A 12,525-nucleotide genomic window follows, 5' to 3' on the forward strand; every position below is an offset into this window, starting at 1 on the left:
AATGCTAATCCCACATACCTAGAGTAAACCCCACTGAATTCCATAGGACTTACTTTTGAGTAGACATGGCTAGGATTGTGCTGTAAATTAATGGGACTTTTGAGTGAAGATAGCAAAGGATTGTGTTTGTGTGGTAAATCTTTCTCTCCCTCTCCACTCTATTTTTAAAGCAATTAGGCAGGGCTTACTTAGGTATCACTGCTTTTATTAAGTAGGAAAATAATACTGATTTAATTTTTTGAAAAAATGTTCTGCAATGACAACTGGTTTTGACAATAAAGTATTATATGGGGTCTGTGTATTTTTACATCTCCAGTGTGTATGCATATGGAGTCTTTCCAATATCCCTGTGAGGTACGGCTGTCGATTGGAAACCAAGGCATCTTACAACAAGAAATAAATCCTTTTAAAATCCAATAACCATAAAAACAAGTATAAACAAATATAAACAGTTGCAAAGCAGCTTAAAGTGGCATGATTCTGAATTTTGGGTTGGGTGAGTGAAGTTCCTTATCACTCAAGGTTGCCGTTCTCTGCACGTTTTCCTGTTTGAGTAAGCCCCATTGAATACATTAGAACTTGCTTCTGAGTAAACATCCATAGGATTGCACTATAAATATCTTTACAGGTTGTGTAAATAATAAACATCTTTGACAGTCATGCTTATATAAATATTTCTTCATATTATGTCCCAATAAGTATCTGATTTCACATTATGGTAGTACATTATTATTTCCTCTACATTTAAGTGTGCCCTTCTTCCTTGGGGTAGTCATGGCTGAGAGATGGTGAGTAACCCATGGTCACCCAGTAAACTTTATAGGTCATTTTCATTAAAAAAAATTAAAACGATTTATATTCAGGCAAAGTTTATGAAGTAGATCCACACAATACATTTAAAGCACACCCAACTCTCATTTAAAGTGCATGACTTCCCCTAAAGAATCATGGGAAGTGTAGTTTCCCCCTCACAATAATAGTTACCAACACCCTTAACAAACTACAGTTCCCATGATTCTCTGATGGCATTTGTGTTCTTCAAATGTGTGTTGAATGTGCTTTAAATGAATGGTGCGGATCTTCCCTAGTATGCTGTGCATTCATTAGTGAATTGAAAAGAATAATTTTAAAATATTATTTTTTAAACAGGGGAAGGGCTGTAGCTCAGTTGTAGGGCATATGCTTTGCATGCAAAGGTCCAAAATCTAATCTCTGGCAGTCTATTGCCTGGAATCCTGGACAGCCAATGCTACTCCATGTCATCAATACTGAGGTAGATGGTCCCAAATCGCCTGAGTTCTTATACGGCAGATTCCTTTGTTCCTAAAAGTGGAAAGAGACCCAAAGTGACTCCAAAATTTATGTATTTTATTTACAACATTTATATACTGCTTTATTGTAAAAAAATCTCAAACTGGTTTATAGAAGGAATTAAAACAAAATTATTGACAAAAACAGTTAAAGACAGGTGTTTAAAAACATTCAATATAATAAAACCAAGAAGATACAAACATATAAAAAACATAATACCTGCCTGGGTAGGCTTGCCTATACAAAATGTTTTTAGCAGGTGCCAAAAACAGTACAATGAAGGTGTCTACCTAATGTCAATAGGCAGGGAGTTCCAAAGTGTAGATGCTGTCACACTAAAGGACTGATTTCTTACAAGAGCAGAAAAATACTATGTGTTACCCTTAACATGGAAAGCACACCTTGAACTTGGCCTGGTAGCAAATCAGCAACCAGTGCAGATTTCAGAGCAGAGGTATTATGTGTTGTTAGGGTCTCACTCATGTCAGCAATCGTGCCATAGCATTCTGCATTAACTGCAGGCCCTGGGGGAGGTTGTGCTGCATGGAGACTTCTGTGACCTTAGCTGACTGGCTGCCAGGATATTTTTAGTTTGGGGTTTTGGTTAGAAATCCTGACTGGTTGTGCGATGCTGAGTTTTCCGCCTTACTCATTGGAATCTTGTTGTGGTTAGTATGGTATTGTATTTAGGAAATCATCACTGTCTTATTTCTTTTTCTATTTGCATTTCATTTACCTTTAACCTCATTCCCTTACAGCCATAGAAGCAACAACAGTGTTTCCATGCACTCAGTTCAACCCCCTTAAATTAGGGTTGCCAGGTTGGAACCATCCAAAAACCTGAGAAAATGGGGGCAGGTCCTAGTGATGTCATGGGGCGGGCCCCAGCGATGTCACAGGGTGATGTCACGGGGCGGGCCCCAGCGATGTCACAGGGCGGGCCCTAGTAAAAACCCCAAAGCTGGGGCCCTTCCCAGCGACCCAGCCAGCCACCATGACAGCCAGCCAACTCATGCCGTACCAGTTCCTCCCTCACTTTCTCTCTCTGCTGCTGCTGAGGAAGTCTGGGCTCTCATTGGGCCTCAGGGGCAGCCAATGATAATGTGGGGTGGTGCTTGTTGGGAAGGCGAATGGAGTCTTTCCCTGTCCCCAGCTTGGTGGGTTGTTGTGATGCCAGGGTGGGTGGCGCAATGCATGTGCATGCAAAGGAGAGAGAGAGAGAGAGGCAAAGGAAGGAGGCGTTGAAGCAGGCAGAAGCAAGGGGGGAATTAGCATATGTGTGTCTGGAAGCTAGGACATGCATGCGCAGCTGGGTGGGTATCCACAAACGCTGGAGATTCAGGGACATGCTGGTGAGTCTGACTGGAGGTCAGAACAGCAACAGCAATCCTTGAATCTCCAGTGGAATCCCTGAGAACTGGCAACCCTACCTTAAACCCACTGATGATGCACCTTGTTGGTTGCATGATGGCTTGTTCCTTGCCCAATAGCGGTAAAAGAGAATTCACATACTGGGAAGTGTGGCTGCAATTGTTGTTGTTCCCAAGCTGCGGTCTATGAAGGTAGATCAAACCATGTGTGTTTTCTCTCTGTCAATTATTACTCACTGGAATTGGGTTGGCTGTCAAAGTGAGTTTATAGCAGCCTCCAGGGTAGACAGAAAAGGGTAGAGATTCTTCTTACTCATTTCTGAGACCTCTTTCTGAAATGAAAGTTCAAATCTGTAAAGTTTGGTGCAGCCATGTTAAAAGATGGGGGCAGAGCATTCCAGGCAGGGGGTTGCCAACCCTGCTTGGTTATGGATATCTTTGCTGAGGATCCCTAGTCAAGCTTTACCAACAGCACAATCCAAACCATATCTACTCAGAAGTAAGTTCTATTGGGTTCTATGGGGCTTAGTCTCTTAGTTTGTTTAGAACTGCAGCCTTCAGGGGCATCCATCTTTACTTCTGAGTGCTCCTATCTTACATCTCCATGACGCTAGGCTCCTTTCTTCCTACAGTGGCCTTCTGGTGACTGGCCTGGCCTGAGGGCACTTAAATTATGTTTTCCAGAAGCAAATAGGCTACATTAAGTGTTCCCCACGCAGGCTCCATCTTTTAGCTAAGATTTCTATCTTAATTTCCAATCAGAGAATTTCTTTTTGAAATGCTCCAAGCAACTGTGGTTGATACTTAATGTATCATGCTTAATGACATCACTAGGGCCCGCCTCCGTGACATCACCAGGGCCTGCCCCTGAAATCTCAGGGTTTGGGATGCTTCTGACCTGGCAACCTTAGTGTGTTTACTTGATACATGTTTGAAAACCCTTTTTTATTAGGTTTTCCATGCCCGCCAGCACAAGCAGAAAGTGGTAATTGTGATCTTCGTATACACCCAACATCATTGGGCAGGTATTGATACCCCTCCAATGGGCGGTAACGCAGAATCAATCTGCATTGAACTTTTATTTTAGGACTGAAACTAGCTTCTGAAAATATGCTTTTCAGGGGTATAAAATATGCAATAGGTCGATTGTGTGTGGACTTAGGTAGAAAAACAAGATCTCCGTGTGCATTGAATGTAGAATATAATGTTGTGGTTACACAGGCCTCCCATTACACACCCTCAAACTGGTGTGAAACATTGCACCTTCCCAAGCAGAACTTGCAGGTTTGGTACACATTCTGGTTGGGTAGGATCATTTCATGAGCCTTTGCAAGAGATTTTACTCCCCCCCCCTTTACTTCTTTCATAGACTCCACCACCTTGTTTTATATAACAAAAGGAGAAAATGCAGTTGTGGTTTGTAACCCTCATTCTGTACTTCATTCTTTCCTTGTTTACATTGTTAGTCTTTCTCCTGGCTGTTTTTTGCTCCCCTTGCTGATATTTTTACTGGCTTGAAGGTGCTTTTCTTTGGAGTACTTTGCAAAAAGACAGTGAATGTCTAATGAGCAAACCCCTGGGGCTTTATTCAGACTTATCCTGTTGAGTTAAAATTAATTTAGATTGTCTGTCTATGGGGGCAGGGAGACAGATTTATTTGAAAGCTAAATTGAGACACCAGCCTATGGAGAGGGAGTGGAACGATTAATAATATTTAAAGAAGAAGCTGCTGAGAAAGAATTTGCTGTTTTATCGTTGATGGGAACTAAACCCTGCAATTTACTGTACAGTTGAAAAGGCTGTATTTAGCCAGTGGGCAAAATATCTGATGAAGTTTCCACCCTCTCAACAAATCACTTACCTCAAATCTACTAGTGACTACAAAGTTTAATGTCTGTTTCCAAAAATGGAACTTTAAAAGAAAATGAAAATTTGTATAATGTGGTCAAATGAATAGTTGCCAAAGAATTGCCAGTTTGGAGGTACGACAACTGATGGAGGAAACACTGAGAAAATGAGATGAAAAATGAAGTATCCAGCAATCCTTAGCCTGTGCACTGGAAATTTGTTGAAAAAAGCAGATGCATAGGAGCTGCAAGGAATTGGTAATCACCACCCAATTTTTATTTTTTAAAAAAGCATTATTGGCAACTTATGCTGTGAAGTGGGGTAGATCAAACGGCTACAGGAGCCATTTATTCAGGGGAGGAAATATATATATAGATAATCTATGACTAACTCCACTTCTGGACAAAACAGGAAGCAATAACAGGGCAGAAGCTGCAAGGAGGAGAATTTTAATTAATGGCACAGTAGTCCTTAAAAGCCTCAATAGTACTTTGCCTGTCCTCATCAGGTTGATGCCATAATTGCATTTTATTGCAAAAAGCAAAAAAGAAGCAGCTACATATCACATCTAAAAATCACAGGAGGACAATATAGAAATCTCTGAAATGCAACATGTGTCAATAACATTGTCTGGATTCCCATACAAAGTGAATGAACAAATGGGCAAGTGTGGAAGCAACCATAATGTGCATTACTTAGCACTTATTAGAACTGAATATTATACAGGATGAATAAAAAAAGACAAACAAATATATTCTGCTTCTTATACATTCTATTAGGTTGTGCAATATATTTGCTGTCATTTGCAAAGGTTGGTGAGGAAATACCTAGTAGAAATTTTGCTAGTTTTTTTTTTTTAGTAAAGCTTGTTCTTCTACATATTTAACAACTATAATATCAATAATGCTTTCCATCAACTTACACTGGAAATATGTTAGACTGACAGGTCCTGGATTTGATGTTGACTACGCTTCAGTCCTCTGGTAAGCAGGCCTATTCTAGCAATACATTACATATTTTACCTAGAATATCAACAATTTCTAATTTCAGTTCTTAAGAACTCTCAGGTGAATGCCCTCTGGCCTTGGGGACTTGCCAACTGGTTCTAAGATTTCATCTTTTGCCACCTTAATTTCATATAGCTTTCTCCATGTGCTCCCTGGGGGAGAAAGTATCCAAAATTTTCAGTGAAGAGTAAGGAAATAATTTATTTAGCCTTTTAAGACCATATGCAGACCCTTGCTGGATCAGACTGAGGCCAACTAACTCAACATCCTGTTTCCAACAGGGCTCCAATAGATATCTTGGGGAAGTTCACAAGCAAGACACAAGAGATCTTGTCCTGTACCATTGTTTATCCTCAGTGCCTGCCTGAAAATGCAGATTCCTTGACTAAGGCTGCAATCCAAAACACCCTTTTGGGGATTAAGTCCCATTGAACCCAATTGAGCTTATTTCTAAGTAGATTGCATTGCAGCCTAGGAGCAATCTAACTGCAGGTTGGGAACAGCATGGCTGGATGGAGCTGTGGAAGATGGGGGAGGGAGCAGTGAAAATGCTGGCTTTTGTTACACCAGAACCAAGCAGACACAGCAGAGAAGCCTGGAGTGGGCCAGTTGTTAGTGTAGCAGATCCTTAACACGCCCAGCTCTATTCCCTATCCTTGTAACACCTCGTTTCAGGAGTTTACATTGTCTACTGCTAGTGGAGACTGGCAGTGGTATCTTCCACCTTCCTGCAGTTTGGTGGGTGCACTGGTGACCTTCACAATGGTGGAGCCCCCCTCCTCCGCAGCAGAGTTTGTGGAGCCAGGTGGAGGGTCACCTCTACTGCATCCTAATCCACGCTAGTGTGATGGACTGGGGGTTAGAATTGCTCTGCCCAAGCATAGAAAGACCTGTCCTCCTTGTGACTTGTACGTGTTTATATAAATCCTCAGTTTATTGTCTTTAAACTCTCAGGCACATGAGTAAACAGTAGGGATAGCGTTTGCTAGCTGCTTCCTATCCGTTTAATTCTGACAGTCTGACTTTGTGTCGATCTGCCATTTTTTTGTTCCTGTTTGTTTTCAGAATTGCTGATCTGCGAAAAAAATAACATAATTTCTAATGAAAATGCTTATGCTGTAGGCGCTTGTTCCACTTTTTAAAAAAAATTACATATCAGGCAGATAATCACCCACTGATTCTGTCTCTTGCCTGAGGCTAATTGATGTGCTGCTTAAAGATGACTCCCCCACCCCATTTTCTATTCTTGTTGTTTTGCAGTACTTTTGATTTTTACTGTTGAAAAGTCGACAGACCACTGCTTATTTTAACTTCTTTTTTAGGGAATTTATAACTAAGGCACTCACTCACACACAGACACACACAGAGTGGCAGCAGAGATTCAAATGCGGGGGGGGGGGGAGAATACTGTCCAAGTCTGCTCTGTAGTACAATTTAATGGGCAAGAGGAAAAAAAGGATGTGTTGTTGACCATTTCTGAGAATTAACAAAACAAAGAAAATTGGAGGAAGGTTAATGGATGTAAATGGCAATCATTATCACCTAGACAGCAATTAAGAATGCATCAGCTTAGAGGAAAGCCAGTTACGAAGACAATAACATAACATTTGGAGCGGATTTTTTTAAAAATGTGGCAATCACATCTGCGACCCGCCGTAAGAAATCAATGCTGGTCCAAAAATATAGTGGATTGTTGGATTATGTCAAAATTGGGTAATAAATCTGATTTAAGGATATTCTCCCACCCCTAGTAAACAGTAAGCCTGTTTGGCAATTTAAACTGTTAGGAAGATTCTTATTTCTCTAAAACCATTAACATTCACCATCAAGCTGTTAAAGGGCACTTGGGTACCCTCCAAATAAAGACAGGCCATGGAGAAGGACTGCCCCCTATGTTTCCCTTGCTACTCTGGGCACAAAGTCTTTCAAAAAATATTAAGTTATTAAGGAGCAGACAACAATACAAGATTACTTAGGCTGCAATCCTAACCATCTCTACTGAGAAGTAAGTCCTGTTGGTAAGCGGGTCTCAGGGTCAGCTGGGGCTGGGCAAGTGAAGAGTGACTTCATACTAGGCTTAGTTGCAGTTGTATTGGCATTTAAAGGAATAAACAGGAGGGAATACAGGCAGACCAACTCCAGAATGAAGTGTCTCCTAGTTGGCAGCATATAAGATTCAGAGTCAGACACATGAAGTTAAGGAAACACCCATATCAATCTGGCTGCTTGCTTTATAAGCTTTGTCTCCAAAATGTCAGCAACCGTGTCAAGCAGACAAGGGGTTTGTAGTACACCTGGAGGGGCATTAGAGGCTTCCTGGCCATGGCTATTGCACAGAGTTAGCTGGCGCTCTCCACTCTCCATCTGCGGCATCCCTGGCTCGGGAAGACAAAAATGGCAACAAAGGGAAGGGGAGGGAGATGATGACTGCATTTATATTGTACTGTGCAGTGGAGTGAGATCTTGTTATACAGATGTGTGGTAGGCTTGTCAAACAATTTGGCCATCATGACCCTGCTGCTTCTCTGCCTGATCTCTGTACTTCTGATGTATTCAACGGGGCAAGAGCCAGCCAAAAAATTAGGCCTATTTTATGCTTGTTTTTTAATTATTCTTATTATCATCACCATTTATTACCCACCCTTCATCCAGAGCGGCTCACAACAATTTTAAAAAACAACATTAAAAACAACCCCAAACCACAAAATAGGGTGGGTCCTAAAAATATACATCTCATGTGTCAGAGAGTAAAAAGGTGCGTCTTTAGCACTTGCCTAAAAATGTACAACGAAGTTGCCAGACACACCTCATTTAGAATGCCCTCTCCTGGGCCACCATCACCACCCCCAAATTCTGAGGGCAGTGGAACTACCAATAGGGGCCCCTCTGCCGATCCCAACACCTAAGAGGGTCTGTAGGGAAGGAGGCAGCCTTTCAGATATTTGGGACCTAAGTAGTTTAGGGCTTTAAACACTAGTGTGGCACCTTAAATTGCACCCAGAAATGAACTGGCAACCAATGCAGCTATTTTAAAACAGGGATTATAATAATAATAATAATAATAATAATAAAATTTTATTTGTGAGTCGCCTATCTGGCCGACCAAACGGCCACTCTAGGCAACGTACATTGCCACAACAAAATACAATATCAAATCCGAATTACACGAATTAAAAACAGCATTACATTAAACAACGTTAAAAACTGAACTGCCCCCAGAGACTCCATAGGCCTGCCTGAATAGCCAGGTCTTCAAGGCCCAGCGGAAACCTGTCAGGGAGGGGGTATGGCGGAGATCGAAAGGAAGGGAGTTCCAGAGGGTGGGGGCCACAATCGAAAATGCCCTCTCTCTGGTCCATACCAGCCAGCTGTTTTAACTGATGGGACCGAGAGGTCTTGTGCGGCTGATCTTGTCAGGCGGCATAATTGGTGATACTGGAGGCGCTCCTTCCGGTAAACTGGGCCGGAACCGTATAGGGCTTTAAAGGTCAACACCAACACCTTGAATTGGGCTCGGAAAACAACTGGTAACTAGTGTAGATCTCTTAACACCGGGGTGATATAATAATAATAATAATAATAATTTAATTTTTAGGCCGCCTATCTGGCTGAAGCCACTCTAGGCGGCGTACATATTAAATTCAATAAAATACAAAATACAGTAAATACAATAAATACAATAAAATACAAATAATCAACAGTGACAGAATAGCAGCAATATGATCGCGGCGACGGCTGTTCTTAATCAAGCGCGTCCATTTCCATTTCCATTTCAAAGGGAACCCCAGCCAGTAATCCGGTTGCTGCATTTTAGACCAGTTGAAGTTTCTGAGTCATCTTCAAGGGCAGCCCTATGTAGAACTCATTGCAATAGTCCAATCTGGAATTTACCAAAGCATGGACTACTGTGGCCAGCTCATCTCTGTCAAAAGGAGCTGAAGCTAGCAAGCCAGCCTGAGCTCCTAGCTACTGAGACTACCTGAACCTCCAGTGACAATGTTGGATGCAGGAGTATCCCCAAGCTGCAGACTTGCTCTTTCAAGGGGAGTGCAACCTTTTCCAGAAAAGGCTGCCTCCCCACCTCCTGGACATTAGAACTCTGGATACATAACGCCTGTCTTGTCAGGATTTAGCCAAAATCTAACCCACATCCAGCCCATCACTACCTCCAAGTACCAGTCTAGCACCTCAGTTGCCTCTCCCGATTCAGATGGAACACAGAGATAGAGTTGGATGTCATCTGCATATTGATGATGCCTCACTCCAAATCTCAGAATGGCAGCTACCAGCAGCTTTATTTAGATGTTAAATAGCATGGGCGACAAGATGGAACCTTGCGGAACACCACAGGACAGCTCCCATGGTGCTGAACAATAGCCTCCCATAGGTATTTTTTGGAAGCAGCTCTGGAAGTATGAGTGGAACCACTGAAGCACAGTGACCCAACTCCCACCTCCCTGAGATGCTCCAAAAGGATACCTATAATTAACAGTATCGAAATCCACTGAGAGATCAAGGAGAACGAGGAGGATCACACTCCACTAATTTCTCTCCTGACACATGTCATCAACCAGGGCAACCAAGGCAGTGTCATGGCCAGGCCTGAAGCCGGACTGGAATGGATACAAGTAATACATTTCCTCCACGCATGCTTGAAGCCACCATCTTTTTGAGTGGCTTGCCCAAAAATGGGACATTTGCCATTGGGTAATAGTTGTTTAACACCAGGGGGGTACTCAGAAGAAGGGGGTGCACCACTGCCTCCTTCAAGGTAGATTGTAGCTCCCTCCCCTCCCCTGAAGGATTGTTCACTCCCTGGACCCACACAGTCAACCCCTATGGCCAGCTCTAAGAAGGCAAAATGGGCAAGGGTCAAGGGAGCAGAGGGTCGGCTGCACTTCTTCAACCAGCTTGTCCACATCCTCAGTCCTCAATAACTGAAACTGATCCAGTACAGATGGAACCAAAAGTGCTCTGGATGCCTTCACTGGACGAGCTCTAACTGTGGCACCTAACTCTGAATCTGAGCAATTTTGTCCCTAAAGTGCCTCACAAAGTTGTTACAGCAGACCTGTGAGGGTATCAGAGCAACACTGCCTTGGCCAGATGACAAAGGTACATTCACCACTTGGAAAAGTTCTGCCAAATGGCTAATTGCAGACACAATAGCAGCAGAGAATTAGGCTTTCTTCACTGCCACCCCCACTGCTATGTGATGGGCACAATGTGTACCTTACCCATATTCAGTCAGGTTCGGACCGAGATTTATGCCACCTGCACTCGAGCTGCTCACCCTCCTGTTTCATCTCATGCAGGTCACTGAAGTACCAAGGTGACCTATGTGCTCCATAGTGATGGTGAGGGCACCATAGAGTGATTGTGTCGATGGCTCGATGCATCTCACCATTCCACAGTGAGACAAGTGCCAGCTGAAAAATCCTGTAGAGCATTCAGGAACCCATCAGATTCTGTAAGTCTCTGAGGGAGGACCATCTTACGGTCCCCCGCCCTTGCAGAGTGGAGTAGCTACATTCTGCCCAGACCTTCTCAGGGAATGGTCCATCCATGACAATGGACTCACAGCGAGTCCCCCAGTCAACAGAGTATTACCAATCCACTCCGTGGCAAAGACCAGGTTGAGGGTATGCTCAGTCACATGTACTAGGAATTAATGTATTGAGACAGCCCCATGGTTGTCAAGAAGGCTATGAAGTCCTGAGCTGGCTCATTTGAGACAGCCTCAGCGTGAAAGGGTTCTCCAACACCACAGATTATCTCCACCAGCGCGGTTAGGGAGGCTGTAGTGCAGCGGGGTGGATGGTACACTAACAACATCCTTGTTCTGTTTCTCTTGCCCAACACCACAAACAATCCCTCAAACCCAGACACTGTGCAGATTGATCTCCTGGCAAGGGAGATGGAATTTTTATGGATGGTAGCCATTCCCCCTCCCCGTCCCTCTGACCTGAAATGGTGCTGCACTGAGTGCCCAGGCGGACACAGCTGGGCCATCCAGCTCATCTGCCAATGTCTCAGTGATACATGCCAAGTCTGCCCATCATCCACAATCCAATTGTGGATGATAGATGTTTTATTTTTGGCAGACCCGGCATTTACCAACACCACCATAAGGCCAGGGGGCCAGCTGATCGGCACCCCCAAATTCTGAAACACAGTAGGTGAAGCAGAGGGGGCAAGGGCTTTGATGTAACTAGCGCTCCTCTCCCCTGACCCCTATATGCCTTCGCCCACCACTATATCTCTCCCTACCTACCATCACAAGGATGGCAGTCCCATTCTCACTCCCACCCTGTTCCTGGCCAAGACACATACTTCCCTGACCCACCTCTAGAAAACAAAGGAATACAGCTGAGGGTAGGAGTCAGTCCAACCAAGAAAACTATTGGACTCACACTTCAGCTATCACCCAGGACAAAAATTCACACACACACCCAGTTCTCACCCAGGAAGGGGACAGTTTCATGATGGATTGGACTCCCACATCAGGGGCATGAGGCCACTTTCCACCAATACACACCAACTCAGACCACTTCCAGCCTCTCAACCTGGAAGCTTTCTTGATAAAACCACAACAACCCCCCCCCAGGAAAAAAAACAAGGCATCAACACCACACAGAAAATCCTGCCCTACAAAACGAATTAAAAAGGGGTGAGCTCCCATCCGGGTCACACCCCAAAGGGACATTACCCTTTGGTGTCACCCAGCAGTGGCCGCACTTCGCTTGGCTGATATTTTCCCCTTCCCAAGCATGACTGCAAGGTCTGTAGCTTTGGGGAGTGTCTTGGGCAGGTACAGCCACAGACAGAGAGATAAAGACGGAATACAGCCCCAGTGGGGCCTAATCCTGATGTTAACTATCTCCAAGATAGCAAAAACAACAGCCTCTTGGAGGGAGCTGCTGTGTTTGTTAAGCTCCGTGCTTCTTCCCACTTGCCCAGTCTCAGCGACCTCCCTCCCTCCCCTCTCT

The sequence above is a fragment of the Rhineura floridana genome, chromosome 1 (assembly GCF_030035675.1).
Source record: "Rhineura floridana isolate rRhiFlo1 chromosome 1, rRhiFlo1.hap2, whole genome shotgun sequence".
NCBI classification, from domain to species: domain Eukaryota; kingdom Metazoa; phylum Chordata; class Lepidosauria; order Squamata; family Rhineuridae; genus Rhineura; species Rhineura floridana.